This window comes from Hylobates moloch, unplaced genomic scaffold, assembly GCF_009828535.3.
Source record: "Hylobates moloch isolate HMO894 unplaced genomic scaffold, HMol_V3 SCAFFOLD_19, whole genome shotgun sequence".
NCBI lineage: Eukaryota > Metazoa > Chordata > Mammalia > Primates > Hylobatidae > Hylobates > Hylobates moloch.
The window spans coordinates 17,096,709-17,117,735 of record NW_026652294.1 but is presented as its reverse complement, the minus strand read 5'-3'; positions in this window follow the sequence as shown (position 1 = coordinate 17,117,735).

The window sequence follows — 21,027 nt, the reverse complement described above, 5'->3', positions numbered from 1 at the left end:
CCCTCCCACCCTCTGGACCTGTCACCATCTCTCCTTTCTCTGGCTCTGCCTCCTGCCTCCTTCTTTAATGACTGTGATTACACTGGGCTCATCCTGATAATCCCCAAATAATCTCCCCATCTTAATTTGATCTCATCTGCACCTTTGCCATGGAAGGCGCCATGTTCGCAGGTTTCAGGGATTTGTCTGTGAACATTTTTCCAGGCCACTACCCTGCCCCCGACAGGAGGCATCAGTGGGCTCTGTTGGTTTCCCATTTGGTTTACCATGGAAACATTGGAGATTGGACAGTGGCAGGAGGGTAAGGTGAGGGTACTTGTCCTTGGCCCCCTTCTCACGGGGTCCTAGCTCCTGCCCTGGCCTTTGGGCCCCCCCGTTCACAGCTCTGGAAACTGCATCCTCCTCTGGGCAGCCATGGAGATGGCTTTTGCTTTTCAGCCTGAGGACCACACCCTCCCTCTCAGCACTCCTCAGCCCAGCCCTGCACCTTCCTCACCATTCCTCATTAAACTGCCACTCATTCGATTGCCACATGAGGGCGAGTGAGGCGAGCAAGGTGCCCAAGGTGCAAAAAAAATTTTTTTTAGATGGAGTCTCGATCTGTCACCCAGGCTAGAGTGCAGTGGCGTGATCTCAGCTCACTGCAACTTCCGCCTCCCAGGTTCAAGCGATTCTCCTACCTCACCCTCCCCAGTAGCTGGGGTTACAGATGTGCACCACCACGCCTGGCTAACTTTTTAAAAATTTTTAGTAGAGACAGGGTTTTGCCATGTTGGCTAGGCTGGTCTCCAACTCCTGGCCTCAAGCGATCCTCCCACCTTGGCCTCCTAAAGTGCTGGGATTACAGACATGAGCCACCGTGTCTGGCCCCAGGTGCAAAATTTGTGCAAGGGTTTCCTCTCAGGGCCACGCCAGTGCTGTGCCTACCTCACCCTGGTCTGGCCTGTGAATCTTTTCCTGCCTGAACCTGCTCACACCCTTGGGCTGTGCCTTCTGCCTGGACTTCTCCCTCACCTTTCCACCTCTCCAAATGCAGCCTGCTCGGATCACCTTCTGGTAACAGCTCCTATGCTTCCAGCCCTGCAGCCTCCTGCACAGTGGGGGCCCAGAGGGGATGCTCTTGTGCATTCCAGTCTGCCAGGTCCTTGCACTTGTTCGTGGCTCTGCCTCCCCCACTGCATGTGAATTCCTCCTTCAGGATGGCGCCCCTTGAGCCCAGTGCAGGCCTGGGAGGGGGCTGTGGGCCATAGACTTGGAGGGTAAGGAGCCAGAACACATGGTTTGAATCCCTGCCCTGCCGTTACTGGGTCTGTGATCTTGGGCAATTTACTTAGCCTCTCTATGCCTCAGTTTCCTCATCTGTAAAATGGGAGCAGGGATAGTTCCTGCCTCTTGTCATGGCTTTGATGATTAAATGAGATGATGCTACAAAGGAAGAGCCTGGTGCCTCGCAGACAGTAAAGGCTCAATCCGTGTTAGCATCGGTGCTGTGGTCATCATGAGGGACTCAAGAAAGGTTGACTGAATTTATTAGAACTGAGAGACAGGAGAGAGAGAGAGGAGAAAATAGAGAAGAGAGAGAAGAAAGGGGAGGAGGGAGAGAGGAAGTTGGGAGGAATTGATGGGTAGGAGAGGTGGGGAGAGGGGGGCATGAGGCTGGGAAGTGAAGGCTGCCAGGCAACTCAAGGGGGAAGCAGAGAGAGAGCAGAGGGCGTCAGGCAGGGTCTGCGGACTCGAGTGAGAGCTTCTCCATCACCAGGTTCTGTCTGCAGCCAGCTGCTCTCAAAATAGCTGCCCTGCTGGGGCTGGGGCTGATGGAGGGGCAGGGCTGGGAACCCCATCTGGGCACATCCTGGATCCCTCCTGGGCTGTCGTGGCCCAGAGCTTGGCGAGGAGCCCCCGTGGCCTGTGATTTGTGGTTGAGTTGGGGATTTGGGGGTCCCTCCTGTGGGGTCTGTGTGCGTGGTGGGCAGGGGTAGGGGAAGCTGCCCTGCTGGCCTGGGTCTGGGAGTGTGCTGGAGACAGGCAGGTAATGGCCATCATAATAATGATGATGTTTATGGCAGTGATGAGCATCATCATCCAAAATGAGGCAGAGGCCAGGCACAGGGGCTCACGCCTATAATTCCAGTGCTTTGGGAGGCGGAGGTGGGAGGATTGCTTGAAGCCAGGCATTTGAGACCAGCCTGGGCAACGTAGCAAGACCCTGTCTATACAAAAAATTTAGAAAATGAGGCAGATGCAGCAGAGTTGCCCACCCATGCTCCCCTTTCCTTCTTCCTCTCTAAAGAATGCCAGTTATGTCCACGCAGCCCAGTGAACACACTCACCTCCCAGACTCCTCTGCGGCCAGAGCAATCCTGTGACCTGCTTCTGGCCAATGAGATGGAGGTGGAAGCTCACCAGGTGGACATTCTATTTGGAAACCGAGAGCTGGGCTGTCTGGAAAGAACATAGACTGTGGGGTCACAGCAGCCTGGGTTTGCTCCCCAGCTCTGCCATTTCTTAGCCGTGGGAACTTCCTGAGTCTCAGTTGTCTCACCTGTGAAATGGGACTAAGTGTGACCTCACAGGTGGATACACCTGAGGGCAGCTGCTCCTGACACGGACCCTGGCATGTTTGAGAGTCCTAATGGGCTTTCTGGGCCATTAAGGGAAAGTGTTAACCTGTGTTAGATGCATTTGACTATGCTTTTTTTTTTTTTTGAGATGGGGTCTCATTCTGTTGCCCAGACTGGAGTGCAGTGGCTCGATCTCGGCTCACTACAACCTCTACCTCCTGGGTTCAAGTGATTCTTCTGTCTCAGCCTCCCGAGTAGCTGGAATTATAGGCATGCAGCGCCACACCTGGCTAATTTTTGTTTTCTGTTTTTGTTTTTTGAGACGGAGTCTCACTCTGTCGTCCAGGCTGGAGTGCAGTGGCGCGATCTCAGCTCACTGCAAGCTCTGCCTCCCAGGTTCACGCCATTCTTGTGCCTCAGCCTCCCGAGTAGCTGGGACTACAGGCAACCACCACCATGTCCGGCTAATTTTTTGTATTTTTAGTAGAGACAGGGTTTCACCATGTTGGCCAGGATGGTCTTGATCTCCTGACCTCAGGTGATCAGCCCTCCTTGGCCTCCCAAAGTGCTGGGATTACAGGCATGAGCCACCACACTTGGTCCTGCATTTGACTATGCTTTGAAGATGTTTTAGCATTTGGTCCAATTCATTTGAGTAGATAACTTTTACTGATACCCGATACTCTGAAAATTGGAGTGACCTCCCAGATGGTACTTCTCAATCAGGTCATACTGCAACCTGTGTTCTTTGAGGTCAGCAACACTGCATCTGGATTATCTCCACATCTTCCTACTTAGCCCAGTGCTTGCCACATAGTGGGCATTTGCACCCATATTTACAGAGTGAGTGGACTGGTCTGTATCTGTTCAGCAAGCGCCTTTCTGTGCCAGGCTCTGTACTGAGCGCTGGAACAAATCATCCCGATAAAAAACTCAGCATAATGATGGATGAGGCTCTGTGTGTTCTCCTCTGGTGGGCATATCTGAATTTAACAGGAAGCAATGTCTTGAGCAGAAGAAACAAAGCAGCCCTAATAAGGGTATGTCAGGGTGCTGCGGGGAGAGGTGTCCCTGCCATGATCCCATGAAAGTGGGTCATTAGAACAAGGCCCCGGCTGGAACGTTCTAGCACTGGGATTCCCCACAGAGGAAGCCAAGTGTCCAGGTGTAAATGAAAGGGAAGCCCTCTCTCCTGACTCTAGCACTGTGTCTCACACCAGCCATACGTAAGACTTTGTCTAGTACCCCCATCGCTGTACCTCCAGCACCCAGAGCTGCTGGGCACCCTGGAAGTGAGTGAGCGGGTGGACGAGCAGATGACTCAGAGGCCAGCTCACAGTCTCGTGGGCGAGGCAGACAAGAAACAACCAAGCAGAATGCCCCCAACAAGCACTACGGCATGTGGAGAGGAACGGCCAGGGTGCCTGCAGGAGGGAGCGGCTGTCTGTCCGCAGTGGGGGGAAGGAGTGAGGAATGGAAGCCTCTCTCGACTCTGCCCGCAGAAGTTTCCAGATTTTCTTCTCCTCTAGTCCTGGCCTTACTGCACCCCCTCACCTTCATATTTCTCTCACCTCGGTTCCCTGAGCATCTTCATCACCCAAATCCTTTCTGAGAGTCTTTTCTGAAGGGGGGGTTTGTTCAAGAGATTCTAGTTCTCTCCGCAGAGACAAGTCTTCCGGTCACCAGCGTCCTGCCCCAACTCCCCAGGTGGGTCACGAGGCCCCTGCATGAGGCCCCAAGCCCTCCAGGGGTTCAGCCCCAAGGCTGGTCCTGCTGGTCCTTCCTGGCTGAGGGTGTGCAGCATGAGCCTCGGGCTTCCCGGCTCTGGGTGGGAAACCTGCGTCCGTCTCGGTGTTGCTGTGAGGATTCGACATGAAGTTGTGTGGGAAAGTGCTTTGTAAACTGCAAAGGGTGGAACAGATGGGAGTGTTACTCTCTGCGCTCCTTCCCCAGCGGGTTTGGGGGTTCCCAGCCCACATGAGGGTTTTGCTGCCTGCACAAAAGCCCCTTGTTCCTTCTAGGTTTGAGCGACACATGGCGTAGCGATGCCTGAGATTCTGTCTATAAGGAGTCCTCTCTCATTCCTGGGAGAAGGGTGTGGGGCTTATGGACTTTTTTTTGTTATTAATTAATTAATTAATTTATTTATTTATTTTTGAGACAGAGTCGTATTCTGTTGCCCAGGCTGGAGTACAGTGGCACGATCTTGGCTTACTGCAGCCTCTGCCTCCAGGGTGCAAGGGATTCTCCTGCCTCAGCCTCTCGAGTAGCTGGGACTATGCACACACATCACCAGGCCCGTAATCTATTTTTAGTAGAGACGGGGTGTCACCATGTTGGCCAGGCTGGTCTCGGACTCCTGACCTCAAGTGATCGGCCTGTCTCAGCCTCCCAAAGTGCTGGGATTACAGGTGTGAGCCCCCGCGCCCGGCCAGCTCATTGACTCTTAAGGAGGAAACGGTCCACAGCCTTCAGGTGGGGCAGGCAAGGAGAGGGGCTGGGAGAGACCGGGCAGCAGCGTGCTCTTGTGAAGCCCTCTTACACCCTTAGCCCCCTCAGTCTTCACAGATCCTGCCTCCCCCAGTCCACCCAGGGAAACGGGGTCCCTGGGGCCTGGCATTGTGCCCCAAAAAATCCAGGGGAATGACCCAGCAGATTTGATAAAACTACAAGAAGCAACAATGCCCTTTCCCTGGTTTCTCCCCAGGTGGGGAACTGTCCCCTCCTCCCACACATGTGGTGTCTCATGTCTGCTGATGTTTACTCTGAAAATGAGACTGGAAACAAGGGCTTGGGGGAGGAGTCAGCATGAGGACCTCAGGGCTGGACTCTCTATGCTTCAGTTTCCTCTTCTAGAAAATAAGAATGATCAAAGCGCCTGCCTCGTACAGTGGTCGTGAGGATCAAACGAAGAGAGCTATGCGGAGAGCCTGGCCTACGGGAAGGCGAAGTTGGCTTTAGCTATGTCTTCGTCTCTGCTCATTCTGGGGTCCCAGCCTCCTTTGCCTCCCTCTGGACCGTGGTGGGAGCTTCCCCACTGGCCCCCTCTGCAGAGTCCTCCCCATCGCCATCCCTCCCCTCTTCCAGCAGCTGGAGTCATCTTCCCAACCACATGCCAGACCCTCCACTCCTGCTAAAGGCCCCACAAAACATCATCGTATTCATCATTCACCCACTCAGCACACATCTGAAGTTCCGCAGTGCCCCAGGCTGGGCATCAGACCCCGAGGATGCAATGGGGAATGAGACAGACAAGGGCCCTGGCTCTCCAGGAGCATGTGTCCAGCCTGGTGTGGGAGAAGACAGTGATGAGGAGACAGAGGGAACCAAGGGAGGTGTTAAGTGCTGGGCATTGGTCATCTGTTATCATAATAATGCCACAAATGAACAACCCCCCAGGTTTAGTGGCTTCAAACAACACGCATTATTCTCACTCTGAAGGCTGTCTGTTGAGTGGGGATCAACAGATGGAGTGACTAGACTGGGCTTAGCTGCAGGGCTGCTTCCTGGGCCTCTCATCCATGGACCACTGGGCCACCTGGGACTTGTTTGTCCTACGGTGGTGGCAGACGGGCAAGAGGTGAATGGGGACCTGCAATGCCCAGCACTGGGACACTCTCACTTCTGCCCACATTCCGTTGGCCAAAGCAAGCCTCATGGTCAAGTCCAGCATCAGTGTGGTGGGAAAGGACACCCTGCCTCTGGTGGGAGATGAGGCAAAGCCACAGGAGGAAAGGGGGGTTGTTGGCAGGGCAGGTTGAAGAACTAGGAGCAGGAAAGCAACCCGTATGGGCTTTGCAGGAAACCGAGGGTACTGAGATGAGGACTCACTGAGGCGTCTGCTTCTCAGGGCTGGTCAGGGTTGGCTTCTCCGAGCCGCTGTCACTCAGGCCTAGAACTGAAGGAGGAGGAGAGCCAGCTGTGCAGTCAGGGAAGAACATTCTAGGCAAGCGCAGAAATGAATCGCCATGTCTTTGGAACTGACAGAGGCCCAGGCTCCTTGCCCCTATCGTGTCTGCACTTAAGTCCATGCTGAGTGCCCCAGCTATGACCTCTCTGTCCCAGCCATGGCCTCTCTGTCCCAGCTGTGGCCTCTCTGTCCCAGCTGTGGCCTCTCTGCCCCAGCCATGGCCTCTTTTTCCCAGTTGTGGCTTCTCTGTTCCAGCTGTGGCCTCTCTGTTCCAGCTGTGACCCTTCTGTCCCAGCTGTGGCCTCTCTGCCCAGCCGTGGCTTCTCTATCCTGATCGTGGCCTCTCTGTCCCAACCATGGCCTCTTTGTCCCAGCTGTGGCCTCTCTGTCCCAGCCGTGGCTTCTCTGTCCCGATCATGGCCTCTCTGTCCCAGCTATGGCCTCTTTTTCCCATTTGTGGCTTCTCTGTTCCAGCTGTGGCCTCTCTGTTCCAGCTGTGGCCTCTGCCCAGCCGTGGCTTCTCTGTCCCGATTGTGGCCTCTCTGTCCCAACCATGGCCTCTTTGTCCCAGCTGTGGCCCCTCTGTCCCAGCTGTGGTCTTTCTACCCCTGCTGTGGCCTCTGTTCCCCGGCCCATGCTGACATGTGGCAGTTCTCCGGCGCCTTGCTCTGTCCTATTACTGGCTTTGGCTATGCTCTATACTCTGCCTGGAAAGCCCTTCCTCTTTCTTGGGCCAAATCCTACTCATCCTAAGATTTATTTTTTATTCTTATTTTTTTCGAGACAGGGTCTCACTGTCTCCCAGGTTGGAGTTCAGTGACACGATCACTGTTCACTGCAGCCTCAACCTCTTGGGCTCAAGTGGTCCTCCTGCCTCAGCCACTGGAGTAGCTGGGGCTACAGGTGTGCACCACCATGCCCAGCTAATTAAAAATCTTTTTTTGTAAAGATGGGGTCCTGCTATGTTGCCCAGGCTGGTCTCGAGCTTCTGGCCTCAAGCAATCCTCCTGCCTCAGCCTCCCACAACTCTCAAGATGGTTGGGCCTTGGGCTGAGAAGGAGACAGGGAAGGGGCTGTAGGAGCTTTGTGATCCTAGGTGAGCTGTCTGACCTCTCAGATTTGTTCTTCTCATCAACAGAATGGGGATAATGGAATCCGCCTCCTGGGACTGTCACGAGAATTAGATGAGGGATTTTGGAAAAAACATGGCCCACGGTTGAGTTCCGGAGAGGCTGCTTCCTCTCTGGGTGACCTTATTCCACCTCTCTGAACTCGAGTTTCCCAATCTGCAGAACAAGGGGAAGGAAAACTGCCTCCCAGGACTGCTGGGATTAAATGAGATCGTGCCTAGAAAGCCCTCGCAGGAAGACCCCCTCCAGGTCACACATCTCTCTCTTTCCCTCCCCTGTCCCTTTCCCTCTCCCCTCCTGGGGTCCTGGGACAGACTCCAGGGGAGGAAGCGCTGTCTCTAAGTGGGTGAGGACTCGCCCAGACTCACCCGCCCGACTCCGCCTGGTTTCTGCGTTGCCACCCTTTCACCACCGAATGGCCACCTTCGGGGTTGGCCCTTTCACTCCCACTGGAGGATCCAACTGGAGCCGCAGTCACTGACCAGGCACTTCTGAAGACAGGAGGAGCATCGAATGAGAAGATCTAGCCAACAACCCGGTCCCCACGGCAACACGTTGACACTGGTCCTCTCCACCCGAGGCCTCGTCTGGGGCTCCCCACATCTTCAGAAGTGGTTCTACTTTTATGCCCCATTTGTCAATGAGGAAAGAGTTAGGAATCCAGAGAAAAACCCAGGTCCATCTGACTCCAAAACCAGCACTCTGTCCACTCACACTTTTCCATGTCACAGGGCTGTGTGTGTTGAGGAGGGGTCTACCCACTTCTCCATCCCCCAAGCCCTCAGGAAATAGAGTCCAACACATAACAAGTGCTCAAGTGGTTGTAGATGAGCAAGGGAATGAATGATGGACAAGCAAGTGAATGAATGGATGCACTTGTGGAGTCCTGCTGTCCTCTCGTTCCTGGAAACTCCCTCTTCCCCCTCCACGCTCTACCCCAAATGGTGTACACCTCACCCACCATTGCCCCATCCATCCTTCCCTCTCTGCAGCCACCTTGGGCCAACAATAGATGGGACCCCCCCACATCACCTACAGCCCACTTGCAACCTCAGGATGCTTTGATGGGGTTGCCTTGGCAACTGTAAGTTTCCAATTGAAGCAAAAAGTTCCCACTAGGGTTTTCGATGAAGAATGACAGGGGAGAACCAGCGGAGAAGGTTGCCTAGGCAACGGGAATATTTAAGTCAAACTTTGCGGGTCTCAGTGTGGGGAGATTATCCTCAGCAAGGCGAAGAGATTGGCCCCCTTGCCAGCTGGCTCTGCCAACGCAAGCCGCGCCTTCATGGAGATGGGGGAGGCCCCCAGCCTAACCTCAGCCGGCCGATTGTTTCTGACAATTATTGATCTGCCATCTCCAGAGTTCTCTGACTCATGACAAGCCCCAGACAGGCCTCGAGCCTGGCAGTGTCTCCAGGTCGACCAGGTGACTCGAGAGGGGGCTTTGTGTCCTCATTCATCTCTGTGCTGGACCCAGGGGTTGCGTTTTCTCTCAATTACTGCCTTCCTTTGCCCCTGTCTGTGTTAACTCATCTGTCCTTTGTCCCCTGCAGAAGCAGACAAGGGCCCTCGGCATATGATGTCAGTGGCTCTGGCGCCCGGCTTTGTCCGCAGCGCTTCCTGAGTGGCTAAAAACGATGAGCCCCTCTCTCTAGGGAGAAGGAAGGGAGGATGAGAGGCGGGGAAGCCCTGAGGCCTGCGGGTGGTAAGGAGAGCAGCTGGGATCTGACCTGTGCATAGACAAGGCCGCTTCCAGGGAATCCAGGCCCTGTGGCTTCCGCAGGGGACTGAGACCACCTGGGGCAAGATCCCCTTTCAGGTGCCTGATCCTGCAGGGTGATGGGGTGGGAGGGCTTAGATGCACCTGGGCCCCCACCTACCCTGTGCTATCTCAGCCCCTGGCTTCTGCCCTTTTCTCTTCCCTCTCCTGCCCCCCTCATCCATGTGTAAAAACCAGGCACTCAGAAAACGAGTAGGGCTAAACTCGTTTAACCCCCCTGCAGGGGGCTTGGGCATCACTTGACCTAGGCCTCAAGACTCTGCCCTCCTCCCTGGTCCTCCAAGAGCCTTCAGCTTCGTGCAGCCCCCAGGCCTTTGCACCTGTGGAATCCCCTGCCTGGATCACTCCACCCCTCCCCACCCCCACGCAGGCCTCGACCACACCACTTTTCCCCCACCCTCTTTATTGCATATGTCACACCCTGGAACTGTGTGGTGTTTCTGTTGTCTGCCTACAGTAGGACGTAGGCTCCACGCCACAGGGACTCTGGCTTCCTGGTCGGCCACTTTGTGTCTGGAGCATGGAGCCAGGCAGGTGCCCGGCAGATGTGTGTTGAATAAACAGGTGGGTGGCCGCCTCACGTTCCTCCATGGTAAAGTGACGCTAAGGATCATAGTCACCTCTGGGCTACATGAAATACCATGCGGAAACGTCTGGCAGTGGGCAGGGCAGGGCAGGGCACTTCACTTTCTGTACTAGCTGTAAAGTCAGAAAGAAGCCCTTGGCACTGGAAGCCTGGCTTTTCGTCGACTCTGCAGCTCCTGGTTAGCTCTGTGTGTGTGTTTGTGTTAAATACTCAACCTGACTCCTCCGCTGGGGTCGTGGTGCCAGTGTGGCCAGTTCTTGTGCAAATAGAACATTTTTAAGATAGTTCTGCCACTTGTGGAATTTGTCCTCGTTCAGCAAATATTTACGTGCTGTAGAGTTCAGCCCTGAGAGAGAGGGACAGGATCCTGTGTGTCCCGTCTGCCTTGTGTGTGGGTCTCACCAGCGGCTTCCTTCATGTCACTCTGGAGCACTCTCACCCACCCCGAGAGGAAGGTGCCGCTATCCCTGCTTTGCAGATGAGGAAACTGAGGCTGGGAGGCGTGGAGAGGGCTGCTCAGGGTGAAGCTGAGGGCTGAGATGCTATCTGTGCAGCTCAGGGGCAGGGGGAGGGTGACGGCCTCTTGCTCTCTGGGGAAGGGGCTCTCACTGGCCACTTCCTCCCTCCTGGCTTCTGCCCCTCTGTTCCCTGAAGACCTCAGCCTGCCTGTCCATCCCGACACGACATGGGCCTGCCCTCCCTGCAGACACGCAGCCTCCCTGGGTGCAGGCACAGACACTGGGCCTCACAGAGCCTGGACCTGAGTGCTGTCACCTGTTTTATGTCACAAATCTGTTTCCAGACAGGACAGCAGAGAGACAGAGGGACAGAGATAGAGAGACAGAGACAACAGGGGGCTGAGCAAGCTCGTCAGAGACAGAGAGGGACAGAAATGGAGGCAAAAGACAGAGAAGGAGACACTGACAGAGTGAATCAGAGAGAGACACAGAGATAGAGAGAGACAGGGACAGAGAGAAACAGATAGAGAAAGAGAGACGGGGACAGATACAGAGACAGAGATGGGATAGAGCATCAGAGACAGACAGAAAAGGACAGAGATAGAGACAAAAGGCAGAGGAGAGAATGAAAGAGTGAATCAGAGAGAGCTAGACAGAGATAGAGACATAAATAGAGACAGAGAGATAAAGACAGAGACAGAGGGACAGATATACAGAAACAGAGACAGGGCAGAGCATCAGAGACAGGGAGAGAGATAGAGACAAAAGGCAGACAGGGAAGGAGAGAATGACAGAGTGAATCAGAGACAGAGACAGAGAGGGACAAATATACAAAGAGATAGAGACTATATATATAGAGAGAGAGAGGGAGGGAGAGGGAGAGGGAGAGGGAGTGGGTCCTGGGAAAGAGGCAGAATCAGAGATGGATGCAGAGACAGAGATACTTAGGAAGGGGTGTCTGGAGACTCCGGGGGACAAGTCTCCACCTGGCTGCCACCATCTCCCTCTCCTCTTCCCTCCTCAGCTCTCCCTCCTGTCAGAACAAGCAAAAATATCAGAGACAGAGACAGACAGAGATAGAGACGAAAGACAGACAGAGTTGGAGATGGTGATAGAGTGAATAAGAGAGAGAGAGAGCAGCACGTGTGAGGTCGGTGCTGGGAGAGGGGTTTCTCCCCTTCCTTCTGCCTCCCTCCTCCTCTCCCCAACAGCTCCCCCTTCACCACCTTCCTGGCTCCCTCTGCTCCCCTTCCAAGCCTGCACGTTCTCCAAGGCTTCACCGTGTCTCCAGGACAGGGTCCTCCTGGAGCTCCTGATGGGTAAATATTTACACCACAAGGGTGTCCTGGGGAAATTCGTTGCCCTCTATTAAACAAACACATGCCACTGAAGGAAAGAGCGTCCCAGAGCACCTCCCTTCTCCCCTCCCCTCTTTCTTCCTTGGGCTGGAGCAGGCGGGGGCAGCAGGAGCTTTCCAGGGGCTCCGATGGGATGGACAAGCCTGGACACCAAGGTCTTCATCAGCAAGAGGTTCCTATGACACAGACATGACACCCCACAACCTGCAGAAGGTGGACACAGTCAGGAGGGCCCCCCTGGCTTTGAGAGCAGACGGCGGAGTCCCATGAGGGAATCTTGGCTTAGCCTCTTCCCCACTGTGTGATTTTGGACACCTTCCTTGACCTCTGTGAGCCTCTGACCTTCTGCAGGACAATGCTGACTTGCAGAGTTGTTGTAAGGTTTGGAGATCACGGATACAAAATGTCTCCAACTAGCCTAGCACGTGCTGAACATCTGGGTTTTCGGCCTCTGCACTGAGGACATTTGGGCCTGGATAAGTCTCCGTTGTAGGGGGCTTCCCTGTGCTTGCAAAATGTGGAGTAGCACCCCTGGCCTCTACCCACTAGATGCCAGTAGCATCCTTCAGTTGTGACCACCAACCGTGTCTCCAGACACTGACAAATGTCTCCAGAGACAAAATTGGCCCTGGCCGAGAACTACTGGAATAATCATAGTTTATAATAATAGTTTATTTATAATAATCTCCTCTTCCCTCCTCAGCTCTCCCTCCTGTCAGGACAAGCAAACGCATCAGAGACAGAGACAGACAGAGATAGAGACAAAAGATAAAAGAGACAAAAAAAATAGATTATTTATAATAATCTATTATAAATACAGGTGTGCACCACCATGCCTGCCTAATTTTTTGTGTATATATATATATATATATATATTTTTTTTTTTTTTTTTGGTAGAGACAGTGTTTTGCCATGTTGCCCAGGCTGGTTTCAAACTCCTGGGCTCAAGTGATCCACCCACCTTGGCCTCCCAAAGTTCTGGGACTACAGACATGAGCTACCTGTATACCCAGAAGAAGAATTTTTTTTAAGTCCTCAATGAAGACAGTCTGAGCCCTGGGATGCTGGCAACTTATTTATGAAGACAAGGCCCTTCCCATACGTGATTAGAAACACAAGGAATGACACTAGCTGTGAGTTGGGATTTTGAATCTGCAGAAGGGAGAACCTGGGAGTCATTAATATCTGTCTTCAGAGGGATTGCGCCACCTCAGCAGCAATGAGAACCATGGGGCTTACATCGTCCCCAGCATCCCTCAGCCTTCCTGACACGCCTAAGAGGTCACGTTGCCATTCGGCTTTTGCGGATGAAGAAATCAAGGCTAACGAATTAGGTGGCTCATCAAAGGGCTCAGGCCCCAGGTTATTTTGGCAGCTGATATAGTTTCATCTGTATGGGTGTATTAGCTTCTTATCATTGCTTTAACAAATTGCCCCTAATGGCTTAGACAAAATGAATTTATTATTTTGCAATTCTGTAGATCAGAAATCTCACAGTTGGGCTAGAATCAAGGTGTCTGCAGGGGTGTGGTGCCTCTGGAGCTCTTGAGGATCCATTTTCTTTATTTTATGTTTATGTTTCTTTCTTTTTTCTTTTTTTTTTTTAATTTTGAGACAGAGCCTTACTCTGTCATCCAGGCTGGAATGCAGTGGCGCTATCTTGGCTCACTGCAACCTCCACCTCCTGGGTTCAAGCCATTCTCCTGCCTCAGCCTCCTGAGTAACTGGGATTACAGGCACGCACCACCATGCCTGGCTAATTTTTGTATTTTTTTGTAGAGACTGAGTTTTATCATGTTGGTCAGGCTGGTCTCGAACTTCTGACCTCAAGTGATCTGTCTGCCTCAGCCTCCCAAAGTGCTGGGATTACAGGCGTGAGCCACCCCACCCGGCCATTTTCTTTATTTTCTTTTATTTATTTATTTTTTTGAGACAGAGTTTTGCTCTTGTTGCCCAGGCTGGAGTGCAATGGCGTGATCTCGGCTCACTGCAACCTCCACCTCCCGGGTTCAAGAAATTCTCCTGTCTCAGCCTCCCGGGTAACTGGGATTACAGGCGCGCACCACCACGCACGGCTAATTTTTGTAGTTTTTAATACAAATGTTCGCCAGGCTGGTCTTGAACTCCTGACCTCAGGTGATCCACCTGCCTCGGCCTCCCAAAATGCTGGGAGTACAGGCGTGAGCCACCGCTCCCAGCTATTTTATTTTATTTTTTTGAGACAGGGTCCTACTACATCGCCCAGGCTGGAGTGCAGTGGCATCAACACGGCTTACTGCAGGCTGGACCTCCCAGACTCAAGTGATCCTCTCACCTCAGCCTCTGAAGTAGCTGGGCCCACAGGCATGTGCCACCACACCAGGCAAATTTTTGTATTTTTTGTAGAGATGGGGTCTCACTATGTTGCCCAGGCTGGTCTCAAACTTCTGAGCTCAAACAATCCTCCTGCCTTGGCCTCCCAAAGTGCTGGGATTCTAGGCATGAGCCACCGTGCCCAGCCGAGAATCCATTTTCTTGTCTTTCCAGCTCCCTGTGCTTCTTGAGTTGTGGCCGTCTGCCATCTTCAGAGCCAGCGATGGCCTGTCAAATCCTTCTCACATCACATCACTCTCACCTCTCTGCCTCCCTCTTCCACTTTTAAAAGCCCTTGTGATTCCACTGGGCCCAGGGGAATCCAGATACCCTCCCTATTTTAAAGCCAGCTGAGTCTGGGCGCCGTGGCTCACGCCTGTAATCCCAGCACTTTGGGAGGCCGAGGCAGGTAGATCACGAGGTCAGGAGATCAAGAACAACCTGGCCAACATGGTGAAACCCCGTCTCTACTAAAAATACAAAAAAATTATCCAGGCGTGGTGACGGGCACCTGTAGTCCCAGCTACTGGGGAGGCTGAGGCAGGAGAGTGGCATGAACCCAGGAGGTGGAGCTTGCAGTGAGCTGAGATTGCACCACTGCACTCCAGCCTGGGCAACAGAGCGAGACTCTGTCTCAAAAAATTAAATTAAATTAAATTTAATTTAATTTAATTAAATTAAAGCCAGCTGATGAGCAACCTGAATTCCCTCTGCAACCCGAATTTCTCTTTGCTGTGTAACGTAACATATCCACAGGCTCCAGGGATTAGGACATGAACTTCTTGAGGAGCCATTATTCTCCCCACTATATATATGATTCAGAGGAGATGAAACTATTGTGAGTCTGCAGCTGGGAGGCTTCTTAGAGGAGAGGCTGACAGATCAGCCCACTTGGAGAGGAGGGTCTGTGAGTGGGGCAAGGACAGGGGACTATATAGGTGAGATGGAACCAGATGCTCGAGAAGCCTTTTGTGCCTGGCTAGGAATTTCAGGCTTGATTCTTAGAAGTAATAGGGAGTCATAGCAGGTTCTTGAGCAAAGTTAGGACAGAAATGTAAAGCAAGCTTTTTGTAGAAAAAGCACCTCCACAGATGGGTCCAGGCTGGAGCTAAGTGGAGGGAGCCTGGAGGTAGGAGAGCCATCTAGATGAGGGGACTGGGATTAGGGAGAGGTGGGAGACAGAGGGAGGGGACAAATGGAGGACCTGGAGGCTTCATGCTGTCATGGGACAAAGCCAGGACATTGTGGTGACTCAGGCTGGAATCGCTGTTCTGCTGCTTCCAAGCTGTGTATATGGGTCTTGCTGAACTTCAGTTTCTGAACCTCAGTGTCTTTTTGCAAATGGAGGCAGCGAGGAAGAGAACCCCTTCTGGGCAGAAGCAGCCACTCCGCTCTTTTTCCTGCTGCATAACAGCACCCCCTGCTCACGTGGGCACTTGGCATGTTCAGGCAGGTTGACATCTCCACTCTGCTCCTTCCGCCCAGCGTGTCACTGAGTGTGGGTGGGGTGCAGAGATGGGGGTGCAGGTGCCAGCAGGGGCAGGCCACAGAAGATGCTCAGATTGTTTTGCAGCATTCCAGGAGCCTGACGGGTGCCTGTCACTGTCGCCTTCTCCAGCCCCCAGGAAGGGAAAGGATCTTCCCCCATGCATGGGTCTACTTCACTTTAAGCAAGGATGACTGCCCCAGCTTTCAGGAGTTTAAAAATCCGTGTGAATGAGGCTGGCACAGGGGCCCATTTGCATGCACACTGCAGTTTTCCAAGGACTTCCTTGTTCATTATCTCAGCAGGCCCTCGCTGGGTTCCCATTGACTGTCAGCCTCCCAGGGTGCGGAAAATAGGATTCAATTATACTCAGATTTCTTAGTGAGAGATCCCCTTGGAGTCTCTCCCGGCCTCCTGCAGACAGAGACAAGCATCCTTCCTCACTCAGTAGAGCCCCTAGAAGAGGAGAGGGAGTCCCAGTGGGGTCACACCGCCAGGAAGGGACAAGGCAAGGCCCCACGCCCAGGTCTGCACTAGCCCTGAGGCTGAGCGCCTCTCCACACTCCACATTACACCATCTGGGACCTCAGGCCAGGTAGGAGACAGGAGTCCCTGAGGGTCAAACATCTGGAGAGAAAGAAGAGACAGGAAGACCAAGAGGCGCTTGCTGCATAACAGCACCCCCTGCTCACGTGGGCACTTGGCATGTTCAGGCAGGTTGACGTCTCCACTCTGCTCCGTCCGCCCAGCATGTCACTGAGAGTGGGTGGGGTGCAGAGATGTGGGTGCAGGGTGCACCTGAGCACTGGCCACCCCGGGCAGATAGTGGGTTCCTTCCCCAGGCCACTCATGCTCTTCTAGACTCAGCCTCAGCCTGCAGACCCTGAGAGAATTTCCTTTCTGAGTCCCAGAGCCCGTGGGATACACCCCCCGGTGGGTGGGGAACACCAATGCCGGTGCTCTGGTTTGGGTGTCTTAAATGTTCCAGTGGTTTGCACATTGCTTCTCCAGTCAAACCCCCATCCTCTGAGGAGGGATTATTGCGACCCCCAGTTCGCAGATGGGGAAACTGAGGTTCGGAGGAAGGTTAAGTGAGGTATTCTATACAAAACTGTGCACAGAGCCACGCGCCTCAAACTCTCTCATCATTTCATCCTCACTGCACCGCCTGCGAGGGAGGAATAATTTATTCCTCATTTGATGGATGAGCAAAGAGGCTCTGAGAGGTTAAGGAAGGTGCCCAAGCTCCTGCAGCTGGTGGCCGCAGACCTGGGCAGAGTGCTGTCTGACTCTGGGTCTGAGTTCTGTCCTCCGTTTATCTTCCTTTTGATCTCTGTGTTCCTGCAGCGGGCTCTGCCCAAGATCTCTGGCCACTGGGCTTTCTGCTCGTGCTGACTGTAAGGGGACTCCAGTGGGCTCTGCCCATCCTATTGTGCCGGATCGTTCAGCTGCTACTTTCTTTCTGAGATCATGCCACTGCGCTCTAGCCTGGGTGACAGAAAGACTCAGTCTCAAAAAAAAAAATAATGAAATAAATATAAAATGAAATAAAATAAAATGAGGTTAGTTGCGCACTTTGGGAGGCTGAGATGGGTGGATCACCTGAGGTCAGGAGTTCAAGATCAGCCTGGCCAACATGGTGAAACTCCATTTCTACTAAAAATACAAAAATTAGCTGGGTGTGGTGGCGCACACATGTAATCCCAGCTACTCGGGAGGCCAAGGCACAAGAATCACTTGAATGCGAGAGGCAGAGGTTACAGTGAGCCGAGATTGCACCACTGTACTGCAGCCTGGGTGACAGGGTCGGGCATGGTGGCGTGTGCCTGTAGTCCCAGCTACTGGAAAGGCTGAGGCAGGAGAATCCCTTGCACCCTGGAGGCAGAGGCTGCAGTGAGCTGAGATTATGCCACTGCACTCCAGTCTGGGCAACAGAGTATGACTGTCTCAGGAAAAAATTTTTTAAAAAGTTAATGAGCCTACCAAAGACGGTGGATCATGCCTGTAATCCCAGCATTGTGGGAGGCTGAGGCGGGAGGGTCCCCTGAGGTCAGGAGTTCGAGACAAGCCTTGCCAACATGGTGAAACCCCGTCTCTACTAAAAATACAAAAATTAGCCAGGTGTGGTGGCACACACCTGTAGTCCCAGCTACTTGGGAGGCTAAGGCAGGAGAATAGCTTGAACTCGGGAGGCAGAGGTTGCAGTGAGCTGAGAATGTACCACTGCACTCCAGCCTGGGCAACAGAGCGAGACTCTGTCTCAAAAAACAACAACAACAACAAAAACAGAGTAAGACTCTATTTCAAAAAAAAAATGAAAAAGAAACAAGCAAAAATGAGGTTGGTTGCAACTGCAAGGGTCCTGAGGCTGCAGAAGGTTAGGAAGGAAGGAAGGAAGGGAGGGCGGGAAGGAGGAAGAAAGACAAGAAGACTGAGAAACGTCCTTACATGGTGTCTAGCCCTACAGCTGCTCGGGGAAGGAAGGGTATTAGCCAGGACTTTGTATTTTGAAGAGCTGAAAAGGAGAAGTTGGCCCACAGGGTGGATGCTCTGAAGATGCTGAAAGCCTAGGCGGATGCGGTGGCTTAGACAACAGAATTTCTTGTCTCACAATTCTGGAGTGTAGGAGTCTGAGATCAAGGTGTTGGCGAAGTCGGTTTCTTCTGAAGCCTCTGCCTTTGTCTTGTAGTTGATCGTCTTCTCCCTGTGTCCTCACTTGGTTGTCCCTCTGTGTGTGTCTGTGTCCTAATCTCTTCTTAGGAGGACACCAGGCTTGTGGGATTAGGGCCCACCTTAAGGACCTCATTTGACTTTAATTACCACTTTAAAGACCCCATTTCCAAATAAAGTCCTGTTTTCAGGTACTAGGTTCTAGGTCTTCAACAGATGAAATTTTGCAGGACACAATTCAGCCCGTAACAGCTGAGGCCAGTGTCACCTCCATTTCCCAGGGACCAGGGAACCTTGGGGTTCTTGTAAGACCCGTGGACCCAAGAGGAAGGAACTAAAAATGCTTCCCTCTCTCTTTCTTTTTCTTTTCTTTCTCTTTTTTTTTTTTTTTGAGACACGGTCTCACTCTGTCACCCAGGTGAGAGTGGGTGGTGCCATCACAACTCACTGCAGCCTTGACCTCCCAGGCTCAGGCAATCCTCCCACCTCAGCCTCCCATGTAGCTAGGACCACAGGCACGCACCACCACAGCCGGCTAATTTTTGTATTTTTAGTAGAAACGGGGTTTTGTTATGTTGCTCAGGCTGGTCTCAAACTCCTCGGCTCAAGAGATCCACCTGCCTCGGCCTCCCAAAGTGCTGGGATTACAGGCAATGGCCAACCATGCCTGGCCTGAAAATGCTTCTATCAAGGACTTCTTGCCAATCTTGGGAGTGGGTTGAGCTGAATTTAATCCCATTTGCTTATTATTATTATTATTATTTGAGATGGAGTCTCGCTGTATCACCCAGGCTGGAGTGCAGTGGTGAGATCTCAGCTCACTGCAGCCTCCACCTCCTGGATTCAAGTGATTCTCCTGCCTCAGCCTCCCGAGTACCTGGGACTACAGGCATGTGCCACCACACTCGGCTAATTTTTATACTTTTTACTAGAGATAGGGTTTTGCCATGTTGGCCAGGCTGGTCTCGAACTCTTGACCTCAAGTGATCTGCCCGCCTTGGCCTCCCAAAGTGCTGGGATTACAAGCATGAGCCACTGTACCATTTGTTTCTGATTATAAACATTTAAATTTACTCTTTGGATAGATCATACGTGCAGATGGAACAAAATTCACAAGGCCCAAGGGTATCCAGAGAAACATCTTCCTCCTTCCCACACTGCCCACCTCGGGCCCTGGCCGCTGGCTGCTTTCCCCAGGGACCGTCCATGGGACTAGTTCCTTGGGTCTCCTTGTAGAGTTCCTGCCTTACCCACATGTACATACTTTAGACCAGAGCCTCCCAATTCTGGCTGCACACGAGAATCTCCTGGGGAGTTTTAAAAAGTCCTGATATCCAGGCCCTACTCCACATCGATGGAACCAGAGTCTGTGGCGGCAGGCGCCGAAGCCTCCTGCCAGTTCGGATGTGCAGGCACACACACGTCTGCCTGCACCCAAGCTCAGTGAGGAAGAAGGGAGGGCAGAGGATGGGCAGCCCCGCCTGGGTACCAGACCCTCTCACATGCTCTTGTTTGCTTCTCGTGACATCCCTACCAGATGGCATCATTGCCACCCCCCATTTCACAGGCAAGGAAGATGAGACTCAGGGGCCACACAACTGCCAGTGTCCCCCAGCCAGGAGTGAGGCCTGGAATCTGAGCCCAGGCCAGCTGCTTCTGACGTCTTCCTTCCTCGGGGCCATGCTGGTGGGAGGATAATAATAAAACAGACCCACAAAGATGTTGTGAGACTGAGATGTGCTAATGGAGAGGAAGGGCTTTGAAAGTCAGCCAAGTGGAGCTCTTACCCACGCGCAGGCTCATTAAAGTCCTGAGAGGGACACAGGGAGCGGGTGATTGCCCTATTTGCCTCTCCTTTGATCAAGTCCTCCTGTCTGCCTTCAGCTTCTGTTTTGCCTCCCTCTCCTGCCCTCCTTCCCTTCTCCTCCACCTACTACTTTCTCTCCCTTCCTAGCCCTTTGTTCTGGGCTCTCCTGCCCCCACCACCTACCCCTACCCCCAGTTTCTCCTTCCTTCTATCTTTATCCTTTGTCAGATCTGGTTTTTTAGTTTGCCACTCTGGCCCTGCTTGAGGGGCTCAGGGACTGGCCCACGGATCATAAGAACCAAGGCCTCCAACAGAGGATCTGTAGAGGTGATGCCACAAGTCTGCAGTTCTGAGCAGCAGGTGGAGAGAAGGCAAGTGGTCCCCCTGAGGCCCCAGACCCAGCCCTTCCAGGGCATCATTTACCCTATCCATCCATTCATCCATCCATCCACCCACCATCCATCCATCCATCCATCCATCTACCCACCCATCCACCCACCATCCATCCATCCACCCACCATCCATCCATCCATCTACCCACCCATCCACCCACCATCCATCCATCCACCCACCATCCATCCATCCATCTATCTACCCACCCACCATCCACTCATCCATCTATCTACCCACCCATCCACCATCCATCCATCCATCCATCCATCCATCCATCCATCCATCCATCTGCCCATTCATCTACTTACCCATCCATCCATCCATTCATCTACTTACCCATCCATCCATCCATCTATCCATCCATCCACCCACTCATCCACCCATCCATCCATCCATTTGCCCACTCAACTATCTATCCGTCCACCCATTTGTTCACTCATCCATCCATCTACCCATTCATCCATCTATCCATCTATCTACCCACGCATCCACCCACAATCCATCCATCCATCCATCCATCCATCCATCCATCCATC